We start from the raw sequence: 26,114 nt of genomic DNA on the forward strand, positions 1-26,114 counted from the left end.
AAAAGAAAATTATCGTGGCCTAGGCCCAGGAAAATATTAGAGCAAATAATTTCTTTTCCTAAACAAACATCAATGCACGTTGAACATATAAAGGTACTTTTCAAAACTTTATGAACTGTACTACCGAACTATCATGTGAATCTCACAATAATAACAATGACAATAATAGTGAGGCATTGAAAAAGTGCCTCATTGGAACAAGACAAAAAATAGCATCTTTGTGATGAAAGAAATAAATTCCATAGTTGAATTTGTTCAGTGGATTAAGAGTTAAATGAGAATGAGAGTTCAATGGATTAAGAGTTTAGTGAATATGTTTTGTCAAATGAGAGCAAGTTGTTTGAAGTTAGTTATGCCTAGTCTTTGAAAGATTTTTTTGGGGAATAAGCTAAGTGGGTTTAGTTATTCCTAGTCTTTGAAAGATTTTGTTGGTAAATAAGCTAAGTGGGCTTAATTGTAGAGAAATTGTATGGTTATGTGTATTTGAGTTGGAGTAGTACTAAAATGGGGGATGTTGATAGAAGGTTTAATGTTGGGATGGTTAAGAATTCACACATCAAGACTTGATTCCATAGCTAAAAGTGTTAACAAGCCAGTTTTAACTTTGTGTGATGTTTAAGGGCTTGATCCTCAATGTTTGACCTCTATGAACATCATCTTGGTACAATAGATGCTATGTGTATTGTTCATTCTCATTCTCATGGAAAATGAGTTTTTATGAACCAATGCTAAGGAAATATACATCAATAAAAATTACTTGAAAATTACATTATTGAAATGGATTCTCTAAGTTTCTATGATAGTTGGAAATGAAAGAATTGAGATGATTTATAATGTAGGTATGGGCCAATTTTTTGCAAAAACTTGTTTGGAAGAACATGCATGATTATATCAGTAGATCCAGAGTTTAGTAAATATGCCTTGCAAAATGAGGGCAAGTTGTTCCAAGCCAATTACCTCCAGTCTTTTAAAGATCTTGTAGGGAAATATGGTATACTAAATGTCCATGGTGATCTTCAAAGGAAACTCCATGGAACTACTCCCAATTTTCTCAAGAATGAGACTCTTATGTCAAGGTTCATGGATGATTTACAAAATGTCTTCACATTAGCAATGGAGATGTGGGAAAATAAGGGTGTCATTCATCTTTAGAAGGAATGTCATAATGTATATGTTTCATGTCTTTAACTAATTTCTTCCCAAAAATTACAAAAATAACTTAGAATATATAAATGTCAATTTTTCTATTTATTTACAGTAGTTTATAATTATTTGGCTCAATGTGTATTTCAATTTAATTCCTCAACTTATTGAAATATTTCCTTTCATTGTTCTTTTTATTTAGTAGTAATAAAGAGCAAAAATTTTTAAAGAAACAAATGTGAGATTAAATATAGTTCTAATATTCATATAGAAATTGTAAGTATGTGGAAGGAATATGTCTCAAGAAATCTGAAATTTTGTTCTCATTGAAGTTCTCTAATTTATGTGCCAAAATATTTATGTATATTATAGTATAATTATTATAACATGTTTCACATTTAATATATCTTCTTTTTAGGTTCTCTTGAACATTATGGGAAAAAAGTTGTTGGACTTACCTCCTTATGAAGATTCAAAAGAAATTTATGAGGCTTTTGAGGCATGTGTGTTATCTATCCTTCAAATACCCATCAAATTCCTTGGATCTAATTATGCAAAAGGAATTAACATACTCAAATTAATTTTATTAATATTAATCAATTAAAAATTAGTTCAATAAAATATTAATGTTTTTTGATGAGTAATGTAGGGAAGGGAAACATACCTAAGAAAGGTTGAAGAGTGTAAAGAGGAAAAAAGACATCATCTTGAAGTGATTCGTAATGACCTTTTGACAAGAATTTTGAAAGAAGAGTCATGGTCAAATGAAATTATTAGAGATTTTTAATTATTTATGATGTTTTTTGGTTATGAAACTTCCTCCACATCCATGGCATTTTCTATTAAATTTATCATAGATAACCCAAAAGCAATTGAGGAGTTCACGGTGAGCATTATTGATAAAACTTATTCAAAATTAGCAAATGAATAGTATACTAGGGTGGACAGCAATATAAAATGTGATTAATAAGATGTGTGTTCTGTGTTCACTTGTGAAAAGGACAATTTAGATTCTTTTAATAAAAATAACTCATTAAAGGGTTCCTTGAAATTCAAGTGCTAAAGGAAAATATGGAAATGCTAAGGGTTAAAATTATGTGACATGGATCTAAATGTGGTAATTTTTAAGTTGGTAGATAGGAGAAAAATAAACTAAATGTCTTAAAATGATATATATATATATATACAGAGAGAGAGAGAGAGAGAGAGAGAGAGAGAGAGAGAGTTACATACAACTTATCATTTTTAAGTCATGTCTTATGGTTGTGAATAATAAATTTATTGTAGACATTTTTGTAAGATACCTAACTTATATTTTCACTAAGCAAGCTACGCATGATTCTCTATTAAAGGAAAATGGAAATAAAAAGCTAACATGGGACAACTATCAAGATATGAAATTCACTCATTGTGTAAGTACACAATTTAATTTTGAAGATCTATATTTTTTACCCATATTATATAATATTAGTATTAATATCCCTTTTTGAGGTGAAAACTTGTTCATTATTGTTAAATACAAATTGAAATTGATTTCCTTGATTTGATTTTTACTAGGTGAATAAAGAAGCTCTTTGATTGGGTAGTGCAGGTAGAGGGGTTTATAGAGAAGCAACAAAAAAATTAAGTTTAAAGGTCTAATAATCAATTGTGATGTCCTTAGGAGGTCTAAGGTCATATGTGAAAATATAGGTAGTAATGATTCATTTTGAAAGATTAGTAATTTAAGCAAACCATTTTGACTTAGTTGGAACCAATTTGAAGGGTTTCCAAAAGACTCTAGGCTGATAGGACCAAAGTTGTGAAATATTGTCATATTTGACAAAAAAAAATCTTAACAACTTTTTGTCAACTTTTCTTGGCAAAACTGATGAGCTACCCCACTCAAATGATAATATCCTTCACAATGGTTACCCTATAATTTTTTCTTTTATCTATTTTGTTCCAACATTAAATTAATTAATTTTGGATGAAACTTGCTATGAAATTCTTGAGGAGAAAATCATGACCATAGCAAACTATATTTTAAAGGATTTGAAAAAGTTTGGAGTGATTTAGAGTAATTTTATTGAGCCTAAAATTGTTGCAATAACTAGAGTTCTAAAAGAAAAAAAATCATCTAATTTGAAATGACACTATTAGAATGCCATGGATATTTGGTGGTTTAAAATAGAGACCATTTAGTTTAATATTTCAGATCCATTTTGAAAGAAAATATGATCTCCTAATTTTTCACCAAACTCTAGTCAGCCATCTTTATGTTAGTGGCTTAATTTGAGTGACACATTATTGTGTAAAATGAGTATTAGAATAGATAAAGATATTTAATTGAGTATTTGGATGATTGGAAGTGTGATAGCTCTTTTCTAATTGGTGGAAAAAAAAGTTCAACACACTTGTGGGTATTTGTAGTTCAAAAGTTCTCAATTATACCTTTTAGCCATTCTTTATCTTGATTGGCGTTTGGGCATAAAATAAGGGTTATTTGTAGGATCATATTGTTCCAAAATATATGCTTAAGTGATAGCATAAATAACTACACAATTTAACATCATAGTATTTCACTTAACATGAAAATTATGTTTCTCTCCCTACATATAATATTATTTAACATTGAGTATACTTACTTTATTATGCTTTCATTCCAAGATCTGAAACTTTATTATCTTGTAGTAATGATAGGGTTGGAGAGGCAGTACATGATATTCCTCAAGTGGTTAAGCTGTCTACAAAGAAACAAATGTTTAATACAAATTGTTCAACAAGATAAATAAATGAGAGGCAAAAATTTTGTTGTCCACACACAACTTTACAAAACATTTCTCTTTTAGTTAACACTCAAATAATTACAATGATAACTTAAGATTTTTTATTTTATCACATCAAACATCCACAACAAATATTTGAACTTGAAATAAAAACAACAAATTTCACATGGAAAATCCAAACTCAAAATAATATGGACAAGCTAAGATTTTTTATTTTATCACATCAAACATCCACAACAAATATTAGAACATGAAAACAAAAAAAAATTTCACATGGAAAATCCAAACTCAAAATAATGTGGAGAAGCTAATTCTCATGAAATGTAATTTTTTTTTATAAAGATGACAACCAAAAGGTGATTTTTGCAAAAAGTATGACTACCACAAATGCTCACTGCAAGAAGGCCCATTGCCAAATGACTAATTTCTATTATAGTAAGGTTCATTAGCAATCCACATAAACTACACAAACAATGCACTTGAATATTTTTCATAGACACAAATAGATAACTTTCTAGCCTCACTTGTATGATGAGATCCACTATGTTGGCAAAAGCATGCAAAATAGATCACACAATAATATTCCTATAGTGTTAAAGGAATGAAAGAATGAGCACCTTAAGCAATATAACATTATGTGATACTTTAGGCCAACATTAAACACTTACTCAAAAACAATAGATTCAAATGGATATATTCAACATGTTCAATTTGCATTATTGAGACCAAAACCATGAAGACATCATGATATCATTGAACAAAAATATAAAACCATAATGTAGATTACACACCAAATATATTTAGTGAAAGGACCAATTAATACATAGACTATCAATACAAAATGACTAATATGTCAACAAGTTGATTACACAACAACAAATATACCTAGATGGCTAAAAGATGAGTATGTTGACAAATCAATGAAAACCATTTCATGATAACAATAGTGGAACCAAATACTTTGAGATGAGAAACACTTATGAATCTTACCACTCCATAATTGTTGTGGAACCATGTCCCTCACAATCTTTGTTGGACTCCTATTAAAAATATAAACAACACAAGAAACTACCTTAGCCCAATACATTTTAGGAAGATTCTTTCCTTTCAACATGCTCCTTGCCATCTCCATTATTTTCCTATTCGTTCTCTCTCCAACACCATTTTTTGCAAAGTGTAACTAGTAGTAAATTGTTTTTTGATTTCATGGTCCCTATAATAATCTAAAAACACATTTGACTTATACACTCCTCCTCTATCAAATATTAATACCTTGATAGATAAACCACTTTGTTTCTCAACAGAAGCCTTGAATTCTTTAAATTTACCAAAAGTTTTAGATTTGTATTGAAGAAATTAAACCCATGTATTTCTACTAAAGTCATCAATAATGTTAAGAAATAAATGCTCACCCATAATCATGGAATTTTCATTGGACCACATATATTTGAATGCATAATTTCTAAAGGTACCATTTCTCTATATGACATCCCTTTTGGGAAAATCTCTCTTTGATGTTTGGCAAAAATACAACTCTCACATGGACTTAATGATTCTTCATTTTGGGGTAAGCCTCTTACCATTTCCATTTATTGAAATAATGATAATCCTTTGAAATCTAGATGTCTATACATCAAGTGTGATGGGGACTCAACCCAAGAACAGAATGGAAACAATAGAAAGGGGAAATTATATTAACTAAGAAAATAAGCTAGTACAAACAGTACAGGAAAAATGAACTTCAAAACATGCCCTAAGGGCTTACAATAGCATAAATCTAGAGATAATTTCTCCTTATGGTACCTCCTCTCAAACTCCACTCCGAACTACCTTTTACAATGCCAGAAATCTCCTTAAATAGACCCCGGAGGGTTAAGGACTAGGAGTACATTCTAGAAAGTGCTAGTAGGCATCCACCAACCACATAGAAGGTTTCAGAAGCTACATTAGAAGTCGGTGCAAATCTAGAAGAATCCAAAAATGGTAACCGAACTTCTGGGAGGCATAACCTAACTTTGAAGCATTCTTAGGAGGTCTCCAATACCCGAAAAACTGCAATAACTTTCAAACCGTGGGGCCTATTGACCTGATTCTTTTTTTGGAATGCTCTAAATCATGATTACATTCATCTAGCCAATTCACACCTTCTAGTTTATCGAAATGATGGCCCAAATACATGCTCCTATTTTTTTAGGATTTTCAAACGCACTGATAGTTGAACTATGAGAGTGGGAACCTTTATTTGACCCAAATGGGTATCCAAAAATGTAAAGACATGAAACAGAAACTAAGTCTAAGTACATTTTTTTTGGGTGACACAGGATTGCCCTTATACCTCTGGATGCTCTTGCATCAAAGTGCCATATCCATGCTTGATCTTGATTTATTGCCTTGAAACTTGCTACAATTTCATCAAGCATATTGCTCTTCATCCAAAGTGGAAACGTTCTGTTGTTTGTCATTTCTACCCTTGCAATCACCAATTACTAGGAGGCATATCAAATATAGTGCACATATTTTTCTAAAAAAAACTCTATAACCTTTTTGACTAAGTTGCTCCACACTTATAAGATTATGTTTCAAACTAGGTACGAAGTATACATCAGAAATATATTTTTTTCCATGCTTTGTTATGACATTGATTGTACCTTTTCCACTTACTTCAACAATCTCATTATTTCCCAACTTCACTTCCAACTTAATTGATCTTTCCAAGCTTTCAAAAAAATCTTTGTTTCTTGTCACATGATTGTTGCAACCACTATCTAGAAACCAAAAATCATTTGAACTTTCATGGGCTATATAGCAAGTTATGAATAATGTCTCAGAACTACTCTCAGAAAAATTTTCATTTTTCTTACTCATATCATCTTGTTTCTTTTTACACTCATTTGGAAAATGTACAAACTTCTTGCAGTAATAAGATTTAATATTTGTTTTATCATACCTCTGTGATGTCTGACTATTACTACATCCCCTTGAGTTGAGGTGTTGATTTCTCCTTCCTCCTAGATCTAGATGCTTTCCTTCTTCCTTTTGAAAATTATATCAACCTCTTCCTCTTCCTCTAAATCTGAAATTTCCTCGTCATCTACCTCTACCAAATGTCATTTATATTTTTAATTCATTCTCTAATGAATTACCATTGCACTTTCTCAACCTATCTTCATGATTATGCAAGGATCCAACCACCTCATCTATGGATAATGTTGTTAAATCCTTATATTCTTCAATTGCAACCACAAAACTATCAAATTTAGGAGGCAAAATTCTTTAAAAAATTTCTTCAACTTTCTAATTAGTAAGCTCATCACCATTCATCCTTACTTGATTAACCACATTTATAACATGATTTGAAAATTAATCTATAGAATCAAAATCCTTCGTTTGTAAATTCTCAAAATCTCTTCTAAGTGCACTTGCAATTTAACAATCTTTACTTTACTTGTACCTTGATATGCAATCTAAAGAATGTCCCAAGCTTGCTTGGCTATAACAACTAGCTTAATTTTTTCAAGAATCGATTCATCTAGAGCTTGTCCAATAATCTGTAAACCTTTTTTACTCTTCTGCCTATTTTCATCAAACTTTTTCTTTTGATTAGTATTTAACGTAGACTCATCTACAGGTTTAGCATAACCATTTAAGGTTATATCTAATAACTCATAGGAATAAAATATAAGCTTCATTATAAAATCCCAATCATCATAATTCTTTCTAGAAAACATTGGAATCGAAGCCTAAAAGTTCCCTGAAGCCATGCCTAATCGAAACTTATAAAAAAAATTCACAGATATAAAAAACCCTAAATAGAACAATAAGAAACTTACGGATATCACAATAACTTTCTATCTCCTTTCTCTACTGCAATCATCCTTATGCACAATGCTTCAAACTCCTCTACTTAACCTCGCTCTAATACCAATATGAAGGATGGGTAAAGGCACAGGAAAATATAAAACACCAAACAAAATGTTTTGTAGCACAATAAAAATATATTGTATTAATTCATTGTGATTTAAAATGAACACATCATGCCTTTTTATAGGCAAGCATACAATATTCTAGAGAAATCTAGCATTAGCTAATAAGACAAAATAGCTACAATCTTCTAGAAAATACTATAGCTGACACAACCTAAACCTAAACCTAATAATCTAGAAACATCTAATGATAGACAATTAATTCTAAGTAGAAATTAATATATCTAACAACACCATATGAGATTTTACACTAAGAGGTTCCCTTAATTAAATCCATTGAAAAAGAATAAAAGAAATGGAAATTTTGATACATGGTGTTGGAAAGGTGGGAGATATTATTGACTCAAGGGAAGGGCATTATCTTCTATCCCTTTGGATGTACATCTTACACCAAGAACTCCTTTCTAGAGTTACCAATTCATGGCCATCAATTTTTTTAGAGGTTAATGACTTTAAGGACCAAACAAGGCCAAACTCAAATCTCCACTTTTCTAGTATGTCACAACCCATTTTCCCTCAAACTAAATTAATCAGTGAACTTAATTCCACATGGATTTTATTCTTAAAAATTCTTTTTTTTTTAATAAAATTAAAATTATCATTACTGGTTGAATGTTATTGTTAAAAGAAATTTAGTTAATTAGAAACCTATTAATTTGCACCACTAATAGAATTTTTGGAATCACTACCGTGGGAAAAAATAGTATTGTCAGCTCCATGCCTACAACAGCTCTAGTTTGTTAAAAGCAATAAAATCGTTAGACAAGAAAAAATACTATCATCTTTAAAGCTCTCAAGTAAATGTGTGTTTTTATCTAGATTCAATGGAATGGAGCCATACCAATGACTCTCTTGCTCCATTGAAAAAAAAATTATTATCATTAGAGCCAAGTCCTTATATCAGAAACCCCATGTTTCCTACTATAAACAAAGAGAAAGTAATGACTGAGAGTATTGCCAATTCTAGTCCCCTATTACGATAGGCTTGAAACATGGTATTATTGATCCTTCCCAAGGTCTCTCAAGCATATCTTGTGAAATTTCAATTTCAAGTCCAAGGAGGGGGGCTAAACCCTACAACTATATAAAATACCTGAATCATGGGAGAGAGAAGGGAAAAAAACATTTGGGGCTGGAAGGGAGAAGTTTTTGGGAAAATATTGAAGCAACAAATTGATGACTAGTGTTAACTCAGGTACCTTTTTATAAATTATTTTGTCAAATTCTTGATATTCATGTTTCATGTTAGAGTTATGAGTCTGTGGAAATGAATGGAAATGTTTATGTTGGTAGATGTTAGTAGCATGTTATTGTAAATTTTCTTGAAATTTGAATAGCTCTATCTACGTAAGGAAATTAACTTAAAACATGTGGGTAATTATCTATGATGCAATTAGGTCAGATTGTGTAGGGGTCAGACCTATCCATTCCACCAAGTAAACAATGGCCATCAAAGAGAAAAAGTATGTAGACCATTAGTAATCACAACAAAGCAGCCCTTGTGCTAAATGGTGATTTAATGATAACTCCTCCATTAAATGCATCTATTACTATCTCAAAAGCTTGGAACAAATGTCTTCATTATGAAATCACATTTACTTAGAACACTTTTAGGAGATGTTAAGAGCTATTAAGAACAAATGAGCCATAGTTCATTATTTTGAGTGAATGCCATCATGAAATTAAAAAACACATTGATCCATATATCGCCTTCCCTATTGTAACTTATAACACCTTTCACTTAGAGGCTCAATTTAAAACTGGTGTAGTGGTAAACATATTTAGATATGGATATATCATCATAGAATTTTGGTTCCTTAATGGTCATCAAATGCATACCCCACTTTTGTAAATCAATATTCTGGGGTAAATGTAATTTCAAGAAAAATGTTACTTATAGTATCAAACTCTATAAAGGTAGAATTTGTAAAATTGGAGGCCCATGAGTTATGTGGTGCTAGATCATGTGCCAAGATATTTGAGATCACTGAAAAGAATTTCAATAGGCTTGAACTTAAGCATAATAAATTATGTCTCTATAAGCATGTGTTAATCATCCACGAAATGGGGTGATAGGGTGCATCGCAATCTACAGACACATTTACCTTGCTATTAATCTTATCAAGCTAGATATTTTTTGTGGATAGGAATGATCTCCATAATATGCCAATTCTAATTATTGACTATTTGGATTATTCTTAATATAATCTTACTATTGGAAATATTAGACTAATTAAAACTTAAAATGATGATTTTAAATAATTGCACTAAATTGGGAAATTATGAACCTTTATACGAGATGATGTATTCATTTTATTATTGTTTTCTTATAGATTTGACATTAGGAATAGATGGATTTTTTTTATTGATCGATTCTTTTTTTTTTTAGGTGTTAGTCTAAAAGACACTTGCGACCAAAGATTCCTTCATAATTAGTAATATGTAATTATTCAATATTGGATTTGTGAACTATTTGTTTATTTTTGTTGGGATCTCTATTGGTCTTAAGTAGGGATAAGGAATGATTTGGGATAAGAGTAATTTAGTTTTGTAAACTCTTAGATGATGCCTCAAGAGAGTAGAGAAAAATACACCCTATTCAAGGAAAATAACTAATATGTGAAGAGTAGGAAAAATGATCACATGTTTTTGGGAAGTATGTAAATTATTAATAAGGTTATAAAGAGCAAGAGGATGTATTGACTTCCCTAATCTTTTTTAGTTTCCATAGTGTACATGCCATATATTGAAAATAGATGTTGCCATTAGCCAAGAAGAGTGAATATTTTATCATTACCATGTTTCCCATATTTATACTTTCTTGAAGTAAATGGCATATGAAACTATATGAATAAATAATGGAAGTGTTATGAAATTGACATGTTTGATAATTAAGTGGATGTTTACTTTCCTTTATATGTATAGAATGCCCATGAGAATCATGATGTGTTATGTGTTAATGGAGAGTCTTCTTGTATTGTTTCATATGGAATGGAAATAGATTTTACAAGGTAGGATGTTGAAGATGGTAGGTTGATAAAGTTGTTTAATGATTTTATGATGATTTTACATGGCATGTTGAGGATGCCACATTATGGATTGCTTGTGATTCTTATTTTACATGTTTCACAACATATATGATGTTTATGATGTGAATTGGAAATAAGGATAAATTCTTTTAATTATGATAAGATGGATACTAACCTAATTATGTGGTTTTATGAATGTCTATTTAGTATATTAGTTTTATAATATGAATTTTTGTTACTACACAACTCCATTTTGGTTTTGCTTGTTTAGTCTTCCTCATTGTTGGGGTGGGTACCTTTCATGTCAGGAAAGATTTTGGGGAAGCTTAACAGCTTCATAGTAGGGTGGTAAAGCACTCCTACAATATTCTCACCCTTCTGTTCTTAGATAGGTTCTAGAGCTTCTATCAAAATTGATGACATAATCAATACATCTTGGTATTCTGGTAACTATATTATGGGATGCTATGTATATGTATTATTTTGTTAAATTTAATGATGGTTAATCAACTAATGTTGTCTGGTCAATTTTCAAATATTTTTTACTCTCATTGAATATTTTACATTATATGGAGATTGCTGATGTGGCATTGGTTTTGCAAGGGAAGTCCTTACATAGTACCACAAACACATTCCTCTAGCTTGTTGCAAAGTTGGAGAGGAAGGGTCTATGTACTCCTTATGTCAAAAGAGACATGTAAGCCCTATTTGGAGTGAGTTATAGAAGGGCACGGACAATGATAGAAATATCATTAGTACTCTACATAACTCATATCCATTTTTCTTTCTCAACCTAAGTCATTGGCCAATCCTCTTGGCATGAGCATTGGAAGAAATGCATAATCAATGGGACTAGGAGCTAAATGAGAAGTGATAGACCTAATTGTAGAAGCCATAACTTCTAGTTGAAAAGAAACACATATTTTTTCTATTTTTTTCTTGGTTCCTTTTAATTGATATTTATTTACAATAAAAATAACATAAATTTTGATTTAAAAAATAATATTTTTTAAGACACTGGGCATCAAACATTACCATTTGTAGGATTACTAGCCCTAGAAATTGCACCACAAAATGCTGAGCACACTTGTTGGCTCCTTACATCTTTTGCCTCATGTGGCATGCCTTATTTTTTCATAAAAAATTAATGTGAGATTCAAGGAGGGAGGAAAATCAAACTAGTTGCTACAGGGAAACATATATGCACTCCTAGCCAATATTAAAAAGTTGAAGTGTTTTATACTTCCAAAATGGTGCATATATATTACACGATAGATGTGCCATCATCCAATAATGTTCTCACTTCCCTCTTGAAATGATAAAGTCAAATAGGCAAAAAAAAAAAAAAAAACATGGTGCATTTTAAAATATAATTGTTTATAGATTGTGATGCAAATTATCATGGTCTGACCCAAGAAAAGAATATTCTTGCTTGCTATTCAAATATGATAAACTATCACAAAATTTGGGAACATTTATCTTCAACCAGAAAAACCTTAAAAAATTCAAACTAGTAAAACTTCAAACTTTAAATTTGTAGCTCTAATGGCTGCATACAATAATGCTTGGAGCAATCACCACTTCATAGGACAAATCCAATAAACAATAAACTTACAAAATGACAAGAGGAAACACATGCAATTGCAGACCCGAGAACAAACTTCCTTCTATCTTCTGAATGATTGGATCTGCTAATTTATTTCCTTCTTTGCTCTATATTCTTGTACTTCTCTACTCTACAACTCTTCATTTGACTGAATAAATTAGATTCATTCCTTTCATCTTTCATCAAAAATGTTTTCCCCCTCTTTTCCAAATTTGAAACTCACCTACTGAGCATTAATATTTCTAACACGATTAGTTTGGTAGGTGGGCATTTGGCTCTAGGGGAAAAAAACTATCTATATTTAATATTTTAACATGCCCCCTTTGTCCCATGCCAAAAAAAAAGAAACACTTCTAATCCAAATCAACTACACCAAGACTCTCTCTTAGGTGCACAAAAGCTCTAATGCCCAATGGCTTTGTGAAAATGTCTGCTAGCTACTGTTCAAACTTATAAAATTCCATTTTGATATCCCCATTCTCCACCAACTCTCTGATGAAGTGATATCTGATCTCTATATGATTGCTTCTCCCATGGAAGACTAGATTCTTGGACAATGCAATTGAGGAGATGTTGTCACAATAAATTGTGGTTCCATTTTCTTACCTTTCATTCAAATCTATCAAGATCCTCCTTAACCAAATAGCTTTATATGCTACTACATTTGCTGCTATATATTTAGCCTCTACTATAGATTGAGTAACAATATGTTACTTCTTGGATGCCTATGAAAAAGCACCCAATCTGATATGAAACATATATTTTGAAGTGCTCTTCCTATCATCTAAACTTCAAGCCCAATCACTATCTATATAACCCACTAACTTGAAATTATTATTTGCAGTATACAAAATTTCAAATCCATTGGTACCATTAACATACCTTAGGATTATTTTTCCCACTTGCCAGTGGGAATCCTTTGGTGTTTCCATAAATTTAGAAATCAAACTTACTACATGCATTATGTCTGGCTAAGTTGCAATCAAATACATTAAACTTCAAATCATACTCTTGTATAGTGTTGAATTCACACTTTTGCTACTATGTTCCTTGCTCAACTTTAGACCTACTACTATTGGTGTTGGGACTACCTTACTATTCTACATTTTGAATCTCTCCAAGATCTGCCTTGCATATTTTGCTTGAGAGATGAAGATGCCATCATGCATTTGTTTTACTTCTATGCCTAGAAAGTACTTCAAGAGACCTAGGTCTATCATTTCAAATTCATTTTTCATGGCCTCTTTGAACTCACCAATTAATAAATTATCATTTCTAGCGAAGATTAAATCATCTACATACAAGACAAAAATCAACACATTACCATTCGCTACCTTGATGTAAAGTGTGGGTTCACCATCACTTTTGCAAAAGCCATTGCTCATAAAATATGAGTCAATCCTACTATACCACACCCTTGGAGCTTTCTTGAATCCATAAAGAGCTCTCTTAAATCTATAAACATTGTGTTCTTCACCTACAACTTCATAACTAGGTGGCTGGTCCACATATATTTTTTCTTTCAATACACTATTCATGAAGGCAGACTTCACATCCATTTGATATAACTGCCATTTGTGTTGGGTTGCAATTGCTATGCTAGCACACATGGTTTTTATTCTTGCAACTAGGCCATATGTATCATCATAATCTCTACTATACTACTAGTTGTACCCCTTGATCACTAAACATGCCTTATGCCTATCTATCGTTCCTTCAACATTGCACTTGGTCTTGTATACCCATTTCACTTCAATTACTTGTATCTTGGGAGGCAATGTAGTTAACTTGTATGTCTCATTTCTTTCAATAGCATCTATCTCCTCATCAATGGCATTACACCATTTCTCTTCATTCATAGCTTGCTCAAAATAAATTGGATCACTATGAGAAACTAATGCAAAATTTACACTCTCATCATAATCTTCATCATACCTTTCTTCTTTGTATATCTCCTTAGACTTTTAGTATTTCTTGGCAATAGGGAGGCAAGAGTGGGGTCTAAATTTTTATTATTGCTACTGCTACTATTTTACATAATAGCTTGGGGTTGTCTTGAAGTACTTTGAGCTATTTCTCGGCATGTTAAGGGATGCTTGCTTTTTTTCCTTTGTCTAGAATCTATGTTTGCTGCCCTATCTTCTTGATGATCACTAATGTCATCTTCTTCCTCTTCAATAGTAGGCACTTTACTTGAAGTGCTTGAGGATTCATCTACTGAGCCATCCCATGATTGATTTTTAAGAAACTCCACATCTCTTAAAATGATGTTCTTCTTGTTAATTGGATCATACAATCTATAGGCCTTTGATTTTGAGTTGTACCCTATGAAGATGCACTTCACACCTTTATCATCCAACTTTTTCCTTTATTTCTTAGGCACATGTGCATATGCTACACATCCAAACACTCTTAAGTGCTCAACTATCCATTTTTTCCTTGACCAAGCCTCAAGAGGTATCTTGTCATGAATAGATTTACTAGGATACCTATTGATCAAATATATTGTTGTTACTACAGCTTCTCCCCATTATTCAATTAGGAGCCCTTTTTCTTTCATTATACTTCTAGCCATTTCAACAATGGTCCTCTTTTTTCTCATAGCTACTCTATTTTGCTATGCAGTATAGCTAGTTGTCAGCTCTTTCTTGATGCCATTCTACTTGCAAAAAAATTACAAACATATTGGAGGTATACTCTGCTCCTCTATGTGATCTAAGGACTTTTACGTACTGTCCACATTCTTTTTTAGCCAGGGCTTTGAATTCTAAAAATTTTTCAAATGCTTCAGATTTATTCTTCAAAAAATACACCCATGTCCTACGACTGAAATCATCTATGAATGTCATAAAATAAGTACTTCCCCCAATAGAAGTAGTTTGCATAGGGCCTACCAAATTAGAATGCACCAATTCTAATGGTGCCCTAGCCCTTCTAGAATTTCTAGAATTAAAGGGAAGCCTATGTTGCTTGCCCAATATGCAAGCCTCACAATTGTCATATGAATCTACAATGCTTGGCAAACCATCTACCATTCTTTTCTTGGACAAAAAATTTAAACCAGCAAAGCCAAGATGTCCATACCTGAGATGCCAAAGCTTGGAGGGGTCTTCAATCATGCTTTTAAGAGCTAATTGCTAATGTACTATTGTACATGCATGCTTGGGAGGTGCAACATTGACTTGAGAAGAGAAACGTCTCTATCCTCAAAGGGAACATCTAGTTCTTTATCATTTGGAATACTGGAAGTAATCTATTACTCCCATCCTTCTCATGAATGACACACTTGTCATTTTTCATCAACAATTTATATCCATTTTGAATTAGTTGTCCAACACTCATTAAGTTGTGCTTCATATCGGGGACAAAATACACATTTTGTATTTCCTTATTCTCACCTTGCTTGGTGTGGACCATAATAGATCCTTTTCTCACTATGGGAATAGTTCCATTATTTCCTATCTTAATTTTAGACTTGAAAGTCTTATAAATGAAAGAAAATAAACTTTCATTACCACTCATGTGGTTGCTACAACCACTATCAGATACCATACCTCAAGGATTCCTTCTTCACCAATGTTACACATGATGAAGGCTATAGGATTGTTTGCATTTCCCATGTTCACATTAGCCACATTAGCAATTTTCTTTGACTGATCACCCTATTTCTTCTAGCATTCACTTGCATAATTCCCATACTTATGATAGTAGTAGGATTCAACATTACTCTTATTGGAGTTGTAATTCTTCTTACCTCCTCTAGAGTTATTTTGAGAGGTGCTTGCTCCCTCTTGGTTGCTTTCTTTTCCTAAGCTTTTGCCACCAATATTTCTTTGACCATTCTTTCCGTGACCGCTACTTCTTGAGCCTCTATTAGAGCCATTTCTTCCTCTCCCTTGCCTATTGTATTCTCTCGAGCCTTGAAAGATTACTCTTGGGAAGTAGTAGCTGACCTGTTTATCTGGTACTCATGGGTTTGAAGAGTTCCCATCAACTCATCCATGGTCAATCTGTTGAGGTCCTTTGCTTCCTCTATGGTCATGACAAGATTGTCATATTTTTCAGGTAAACTCATCAATATCTTCTCTACAATTCTTTGCTCATCATAGTCTTCTCCATTTGACTTGAGTTGGTTTATCAATGTTGAGATTCATGAGCTGAACTCTATAATAGGTTCATTGTCCCTCATCTGAAGGTTCTCAAACTCTCTTCTGATCATTTGTGGCTTCACTACTCTGACCTTATCAGTCCACTTGAAGTTTGTCTCAAGGATATCACATGCTTCCTTTGCATAATTTGCTGCTACAATCTTGGGGAAAACTATCTTTGTCATCACTGCCCCAATTAGACTTAATGCCTTAGCATCCTTTCTCCTTGACTCTTTCAATGCAGTCTTTTGTGGATTTGTGAGAGTAGCATATTTAGCTAGGCTTGTCACATCATTGAACCTATTTATCATAAACTCCCATAAATCATTTGCAACCATCATGGTTTTCATCTTCTTTGCCCACATACCATAATTTTGTCCATTAAGGGATGGTGGCTACTACCATATCTTTCCTGCATCTCCTACCATGTCAAATATTCCAAAAAAACAAATGTCCTAACTCACTATGGATGAGAGGCCTCGAAGCTTTGATACCATGTGATAAATGTGCTCACAACACATAAAATTTTACTTGGCACATGAAGGTGTTGATTGCTAGTTTTTCTTAACACCAATGGATGTCGAGTGATAGGATGGTTCTGAGTAAGCTCGACAGAAGAGGAAGCCAAGTGACTCAACAAAGAAAGGGCAACTTGGCACAAGAGTATTCCAAGTGAGCTTGACAACAAGGAATGCCAAGTGACCTTGGTAGCCACCGCAAAGTGGTGCTCAATAGAAGAGAATATTGAGTGAGCTTATTAATAATTGCAAAGTTATAACCTAGTCAAAGACCAAACTGAGTGATAATATGATAGACTATCATTAAAACATATAGAGTTGAAGTGTGAAGCTTTCAACAAAGAACTTCTCAAATGCAAAACATGCAATAATGAATAAGATAAGAACAAAAATGATATGTATGCCTACTTTCTTTCTTGCTATTCAAATATGATAAACTATTACAAAATTTGGGAGCATTTAGCTTCAACCAGAAAACCTCTAAAAACTTCAAACTGGTAAAACTTCAAACTTTAAACTTGCAACTCTAATGGTTGCATACAACAATGCATGAAGCAATCGCTGCTTCACAAGACAAATCCAATAAATAACAAACTTTTAGAATGACAAGAGGAAACATGTGCAACTAAAAACATGAGAAAAAACTTCCTTTTGTCTTCTGAATGACTAGATCTATTGATCAATTTCCTTCTTTGCTCTATATTCTTGCACTTCTCTACTCTACAACTCTTCAACTAATTGAATGAATCAGATTCATTCCTTTTTTCTTTCTTCAAAAATGTTTTCCCCCTGTTTTCCAAATTTGAAACTCACCTACTGAGCAATAATATTTCTAACATGGTTAGGGTGGTAGGTGGGAATTTGGCTTCAGGGACAAATGACTATTTGTATTCAATATTTCAACAATATATTCAAAGAGATCTCTAGGGGTAGAGTTGAATTTGCACTTCATTAGATTTTTAGTCTATTCTTTAAAGATTTGGAGAATTCAATAAATGTTGTATTGGATTGTATGGTTAGTAGTATTTTGTATGACATTGTTTGTATGGAAATTATTATCAAGAAATAGTAATGGCTAGGAAATATCACTGCCACGTGGATCCACTAGATGGTCACTCAATGGAGAATCCATCATTTCCTATCATGGTATCACATCTCTTCAACCATGCCAATTCATTCAAGATCATGAAAATAGTTAATTATATCTACTTTCTTTTATTATATCCCTCTTGCTATGTAAATTTTGTCTCAGTGCTGATTTCCATAACTATGGGTAGTAAAACTCTTTTCTTACTCTGTTAGGAATGTTGGCTATAAATTCAATTTCTTTTTCCTTAAGTGGGATTAATCTTACAATAGAAGTACTATTAGGTTTGATGGAACCAGAGTAGCATTAAGATGGCCATCTTGTCTAAGGATCACTACTTTATCACTATAAACATCACCTAGTGCCATGTGTATCATTCATTCTCATTCTTAATTTCATTGTCATTCATCTAAGAAATGTGACCTGATACCATGTGTATCATTTATTATCATTCTTATTTTTATTTTCCTTCTTCTCAGAAATGTGTTAGTACAACCACTATTTACAAAACATAAATAAATAAATTTACTTGAAAACTATATTACTAAAATGTTAGATCTTCTTATTACCATTATGTTTTATTGTTATCATTTAAAATGGATTCTCTAAACTTCTATGTTAGTTGTGGATATGAAAATGAAGATAATTTATGATGTAGGTATAGATAAGTTTTTCAAACAAGTTTGTTTGGAAGAACATGTTGTTCTTAGAATGGTTTTGACATTTGAGTGTCAACACACTTAACCACTTTCTACATTGAAGCTGAGTACACTATGTATGCCAAGTTATAGTATGTGCCAAGCCAGAATTCCAATAGGTGCCGACTGACTTTAGGTGTCAAGTATTATACTAGTGTCAAGTGACTTTAAGTGCCAAGCATTATACAATTGTTGAATCATATATAGTGTCGAGTCAGTGTTGATGTCAAGAAAGTCATAATGCTTTATGTGTCGAGTGAGCTAGAACTATACATGTGTCGAGAACTAGTAGTCTAGTATGTGCTAAGTAACATAGAATAAGCATATGAGTTTGTGCCTTCACAAACTCTGAAGTAAACTATATTTTTGAGTTGACATAGAAGGTTTTCAAAGGATTAAAAGGATAAGAATGAATCTTTTATATTTCCTATGCAATTAGCATGCAACCAATTAGAAAAATGGAGAAGGCATGCAACCAATGAGAAAAGTGCAAGGAATGAGTGGGAGTTAAAGATTCAATATGGATCATAGATCCATACCTAACCCTAAGTCTATGAAGTCTTTATAATAAGGCTTAGAACCCATGATTTTATGTTGCTGAATAGAAGTCAAGGAAGTTGCTACGAAAATAGAAAAATTACATAACATGGCAAACAATAAGGGCATCACAGACTTAATGAATTGAACAACAATTACATATCCATTTGATCAAAACAAAGAAGGGATATGAATAGATATCAGATCAAGCTAGGATCACATCAGAATGAGCAGATCAAGTGCCTAAAATTAACAATTGAAGAGTATAAGCAATTAGGCCAAAGATTTCTAATACTATCTTGTAGATCCTTTGAAGAGGTGACTAAATCCTTTAATAGGGTGACACTTCATGTAAAGTGTTCTAAATCCTTTCACTAGGTCACTATTAACATAGTGTAAAGCCTTTAATAGGATAGCTCTTTCATAGGGAAAACCATCAGAAGTGGTCAAACAATTACTGCTGCAGTGATTTTGTGTGTATCAACCCCACCCTAGTTTTACCTTCTTATTCTTGGAGGGTTTCTGGGTTACCAAATTTTGGTTTCATGTGTTTTCTTTATGTTTATTTAATATGTTTACATGCATGCAGTTTACTTTTAGTTTTTTGTTTTAAAGGATTTGAAAAGGTTAAAAGTGTGGTACTTCTGATTCACCACCCCCAACCTCCCCCCCCCTCTCAAAAGTACTCTTCCCATGCCAAAGGTTCTCACAAGGATAAGTCTAATAGCTTAGAGAAAAGATCTAGTAATGGAAGTCTTCAAACTCAAGAAGATCATAGACAATCAGGTGATTGATGTGCATCTTGCTCTACAAAAATTGGAGGAAGCCAAAGAGGAATTCAGAAAGTCCTTTTCACAAGCAAGGATATAGCCATAGCTCAAAATGACACACACTACAAGAATATTGATACTACACAAGTGTTTTCCAATAGAGATTCCAAGGAATTTGATATAGTAATAGCAGAATTGATGGAGAAGAAGAGAGCTCAAGCAAAAGAAATTAGAATACTCAAGCTTGAACAAGAATCACAAGCATTAATGCTTTGTGAAGTAACTAAACAAAAGAAGAAAGCCATTAAAGACAAGGCTATGATAGAAGATGACAAGATAAATCTTACCAATAGACTGGAGGAGAAGACAATTAAGTTTGAAAGAATTTTAAACATGTAGCTTGATGCCTTAAGCCAAATGATGAATGTACATCATGAGCTAAATATGAAGGACATTGAGATCTCCACCTTGAGAATGCAAAATGAACAGTTATAGAATGAATTGAGGAGAGAGAAGGAGATAGAAAAAATTTTCAACAAACCTAATGAGGCTATCAAGTACTTTGAGAAATTATTGAAGTCACCAAGGGCCAGTAATGATCCTTTAGGACTTGATTACACCAAAATTGAACAAGGAGAATCATCCAAGATTGCAGAAGAAATAAGTAACAAAGGTAAGAACACTAAGCCTCCTTTTCATTTTTTTGGTAAAAAGGGACATACCTCTAATGTATGTAAGAGCAAGGATGGCCATCAGCATGATAAGCCTAAAAATGCAAGCTCTTGTCACAAGGACAAAAAGTAAGTACACAAGCACATGAATGCATAACAAAGATCATAAGGACACCAAGACTTGAGGGTCACTACTAAAATTGCAAGAAGTATGGACATAGAGCTTTTGAGTGCAGATCAAAGCCTATGTGGACACCTAATAAGCTTGCAAGAAGAAACAACCATGCACACCACTACAACTAGGATTACAATACCAGGTATAGCTATCACTACTATAAGGAATATGGACACATCTCAAAAAATTGCATAAGGATACATTCTAGAGGGAACTATAGTAAGTGGTTGAGTCAATCCACATGTTTCAATTTCTTGAAGACTAGTCACATTAGTAGGAATTGCCCAAAAAAGTCAAAAGCACCCAAGTCAGAAGTCAAAAAAGGAAAAGAGAAAGTAGATGTTGAACAAATCAGAAGGCAAATGAACAAGACTTGGAAGAAGAAAGATGAGTGCAGCACATCAAATGGAGGGATCACTTCACCCAAGAGGTCAAGTGATCACACCTCATCCAAATAAGCATGAATAGATGTATGGGATTGATATAGAAAGTTATATCATACATCAATCCCAAGACAAAGAAGTACTACAAAGAAGAAATTAGCATAAGCAAAGATGCCAAGTCAAAATTTGAAATTTTAGCAAATATTGTTGAACTATCCTTAGATGCTGAGTAAAGCTCCAGTGGATGCCGAGTTGCTAGTAGTGACCAAGTTGATGGTTAATGTAGAGTTGAGAAATGTCAATGGAAGCCAAGTGAAGTAGAAATCTAGTGCAAGCCAAGTGAATGAAATCTAATGGGAGCCAAGTCATGTTGAAACCTTCAAGTGCTAAGTTTATAGTTATATGCACTAAGCATTTAATGCTAGATTTTGAAAGGTATAAGGTTAAAATTTGATCATTTTTATGCCATTCAAGCACAGAGCAAAGATGAGAAGAGCGTAGAAGTGATCAAAGAAAAATCTTGAAGCCATTTGCATCTATTTCAATAGTGATTCAGCATAAATTTTGTCGATCTAAGGTATTTATCAAGTGCCTAGCTATGCAATTTTAAAGTTTTTAATATATTGAAACCCTAGTTCGGTATAAAGGCTTCTAGTTCTAAGAACCCCAATAAAAAGGAAAGTTATGAGGTCTAGTTAGTAAGTAATAAGGTCAAACAACCTAAGTTTATGCCAATCCCAGAAGTCACCTACAAAAATGACCATACCAATGCATTGTCCATAATTCTGCCCAAGCTTTTCATGGTGCAGGACATAAACAAAAGTTACAACTATAAGATAGGTGTAGTAGGTGACCTCGAGATATTTCAACCCTATGAAAAATTGTGTCATAACAAGATTCTGAAGGTTGAGTTTTAGATAGTGGATAAGAAGGGTTTAAGAAATACCCTAGTTTACCCTACAAGTTTCAAAATAGAATGGATACAGATTGTTCTCAACAAAATTCACAATGGATGTTTGTGGTCAGAATCAAGACCAATTAAGATTACAAAGAAAATAGTGCATAGGGCTATGGGTTTCCCAACCCCAGATTGACCTAAGACCCTACGCAATGATTCTAAAGAGGTCATTGAAAGGAATATAGGAGCTAAGTGGAATAAGAGGGGTATGACAATTGGTACTATAAAAAATCCTCTTCTAGATTTTGTAGTGAGATTGATTTCTCACAAATTCTCCCAATCCAGTGGATTGAATAGTGTACCATGTATAGTTGTTGATGTAGCTTATGAGATTGTGAAGAAAGATCATACATATGATCTAGCAGAACTGATGTTGCAACAAATAAATGAGAACCTAGGAGCAATAAAGAGGTCAAAAGGTACTCAATGCATGCTTCGTTCAGTTCTTGTGTGCATATTTTTCTATGTCATGGAAGAGTTTCCTTCTATTGGAAAGGTAAATTGGAATTGAAACAAAATTGCAATCACACAAATCAATGAGTACATTGATCAGATGGGTGATAATTTTGAGAACTAAATGAAAAGCTATTTTGAGGATTTTAAGAAATCCATGAAGCAAAGGGTTAGGATATTAGTTTCCCTAGTGGAAAAACATATCAATGGCATATGTTTTTTGGTTAACATTGACTATGCCTATATCCAGGTAGCAATTCCAAGGGTGATATGGCTAAGGCCATTAGGATATGAACTTGATGTAGATGAAGCCTTAGTAGCAATCACAACATTGCTTGTAGAAGAGATTGATAAAGACGCACCCCATTTTGGCACATATGATTTTGTGAAATCCAAATTTGAAACAAAATTGAAGATAGGCTCTGTAATTAAGATGAAAGATAAACTAGTAAAGAAAATAAGGAAGAAATTTGGTGCAGATATTGAGGGGGCAGTAGGTCCTGAAGAGGAAGAAGAAGAAGAAGATGATAATGAAGAAGAGGAAGAGCAAGGGCAAGGTCCCATGGAATTGACCCAAGGCTTAGGAGAAGATAAGGAGGAAGGTGCAGAGGAAGAAGAAGCTAAGGAAGCACCTATACAAGCTGATTCAAAGAAGAGAAAGGCTAAAACTCAACCTTTAGCTTAGCCCAAACCCAAGAAGGTAACCAAGCCTACACAAGCCAAGCCAACACTAGCAACAAGAGCTAGCACAAGGGCTTGTACTCAAAAAGCCAAGGAGGAAACAAAAGAGAAGAAGATGGCCATTGAATAGACTGGTGAAGTGTAGAAGAAAAGAAGAAAACATGTAGTACAACTAGATTTTGATGAGGAGAGAATAGAATCAGAGGATGTCAACCAATTCAGAGTGGTAAGCCATTCTCCCAAATCTACCATAGATAAGATTTGTGAAAATATTAAGAATGCAAATTTGAATGATTTTAAAAGCCTTGATTTCAATAAGTTAAGTAGAGAAGAGAAAAAAAAAATAGAGGAATCTATATATGCCATGATGGCTAAATTTAAAAACACACCTTTAGAGCTAGACAATACCATGCCTAGGAAGTTATATGAGATAATTTAAAACAAATGGCATTATTGTCTAAAAATGGAAAATGAGATCAAAGAATCTATCTTAGCACAAGTGATGCCTAACCTAACAAGAGGTAAAATAACAAAGGCTAATAAGAAATATGGTGGAAAATTTTCACCTAAATATAGAGCCTTCAGCATCCTACAAAATAAGATTAAGGATGTAGTGAATAAGTCCACAAAATTGTGGAAGACAATCTACAAGATAACTAATGACAAGGATGAAGAAGCAAATAAGGTAGAGGCCATTGTCAAGGAGAAGATAGAGGAAAAGAAAGTGGAAGAGAAGCAAGAAGAAGAGAAAAAGGAGGAAGCAATAGCAAAAGGAGATGAAGAAAAGAAAGGAGAAGAAGAGAAGAAAGAGGAAGAAGATAAGGAAAAAGGTGAAGATGAAGAGAAAAAAAAGAGAGAAGACATGGCAATAGCTGAGTAGTATCAACAAGAGGAACAGAGTGTGGAAGACACACAAATTCCACCCCCTAGCCCTCCTCATGTAACCATCACACCTATAGATACAATAATGATTAAGGATGTTCCTGACACTTGTGCTCATAACATCAATACCCTAACTACAAATAATCTCTCCAAGATTCTTCACCAATCCACTCTACATGCACAATTATGCACAAACCCTAAATTGGCGAGTGTAGATGAGATATAGAAGGTAGGAGAAAAACCAAAAAAAGGCAAAGTGAAACCACAAGAACCACCTTTCATCTATATAGCTACTAGCACTCAAATTTTAATGCTTCCACCACCATCTTTAACAATTACAAAAACTAACACATCTGGTGCAAGTGACACCATTCAAAAGCTAAGTGCAGAAGAAGGGAAGTCTGGTGAGAAGGAGGATCAATCAAAAGAAAAGGATTAGTTTCTATTTAGACATTGGTAGAGCTACCAAAAATAGGCACTCCTAAAAAAACCCTATAGAAGCCAAGCACTAAAGCCATACCTTTACAAATCTCAACTCTAGGCTCAAGCTCAACCAAGGTGTCTAGGGTACTTCACTATGGAGACCTTGAGTTAGATGAAGACATAGTCATACCTACTTATCACTCAAAGAATATCACAATGGAGTAGATTACAAAGATGCAAGATGCATTAAATAGAAGGAAAAGATAGGAAATACTCAAAAAAGAGTATAAGCATAAGCAAACACTACATGAGATTAAGGACATCTTTATGGATGCCTTCAGGTTGCAGTCATTAGATGAATCAAAACCAATAACAGAACAATTATCAGATATACTTGACCAAGTGACAAGTGAAGACCAAGACACAAATTTCAAACTTATGGAGTGGTCTAAAAAGAAATTTCAAGGAAAGGTGAATGAAAAAATATCAAGTGGTAGAGCACTTGCACAAGTTGAATTGGCCAAGCAGATTGAAAAGGTCAAAACTATACTTGAGAACATTTTCTCACTGTACAAGAAGTTGTGTGATTTTTCCAATTTCACACAAGAGATAGCCTAGAGGATAATGAGCTTGGAGATAAATTTGAAGATTTCTAGCATGCAATTACCAAAAGATCCAGCTCAAAGTGAGAAGCATTTTTCCATATCAATTCACACTCAAAAAGAATTAGCTGCACTAGCAAGTGAAGAGGCCAATATAAAGGCCAAGTTGATGCAGATTCAGTCCTCCATTACCCCACATCTAGAGGTCATCCACAAAGAGAAAGTCTATGCTCAAACTATTTTAAAGAAAGATCCTAATCTTTCTACACTTGATGGACATGTACATCTTACTGCAGAGACTACCATCTAGCATATATATACATATATACATACATACATACATACATACATATATATATATACATATATACATATATATATGTATGTATGTATGTATGTATGTATGTATGTATATATATGTATATACATATCTATATATATATATATATATATATATATATATATATATACATACATACATATACATACATATACATATATATATACATACATACATATACATATATATATACATACATATATGTATATATATATACACATACATGTATGTATATAGATGTATGTATGTATGTATGTAT

The 26,114-nt window shown here is 32.9% G+C and overlaps 1 pseudogene; it reads left to right on the top strand.

Annotated features, from left to right (window-relative positions):
* The first annotated feature begins 504 nt into the window (after window positions 1–504).
* LOC149561731 (cytochrome P450 720B2-like) overlaps window positions 505–26,114 on the top strand; it is a 27,503-nt pseudogene continuing 1,893 nt past the window's right edge.

This window comes from Cupressus sempervirens, chromosome 4 (assembly GCF_028749045.1).
Source record: "Cupressus sempervirens isolate cs-2001-9-10 chromosome 4, ASM2874904v1, whole genome shotgun sequence".
Taxonomy (NCBI): Eukaryota; Viridiplantae; Streptophyta; class Pinopsida; order Cupressales; family Cupressaceae; genus Cupressus; species Cupressus sempervirens.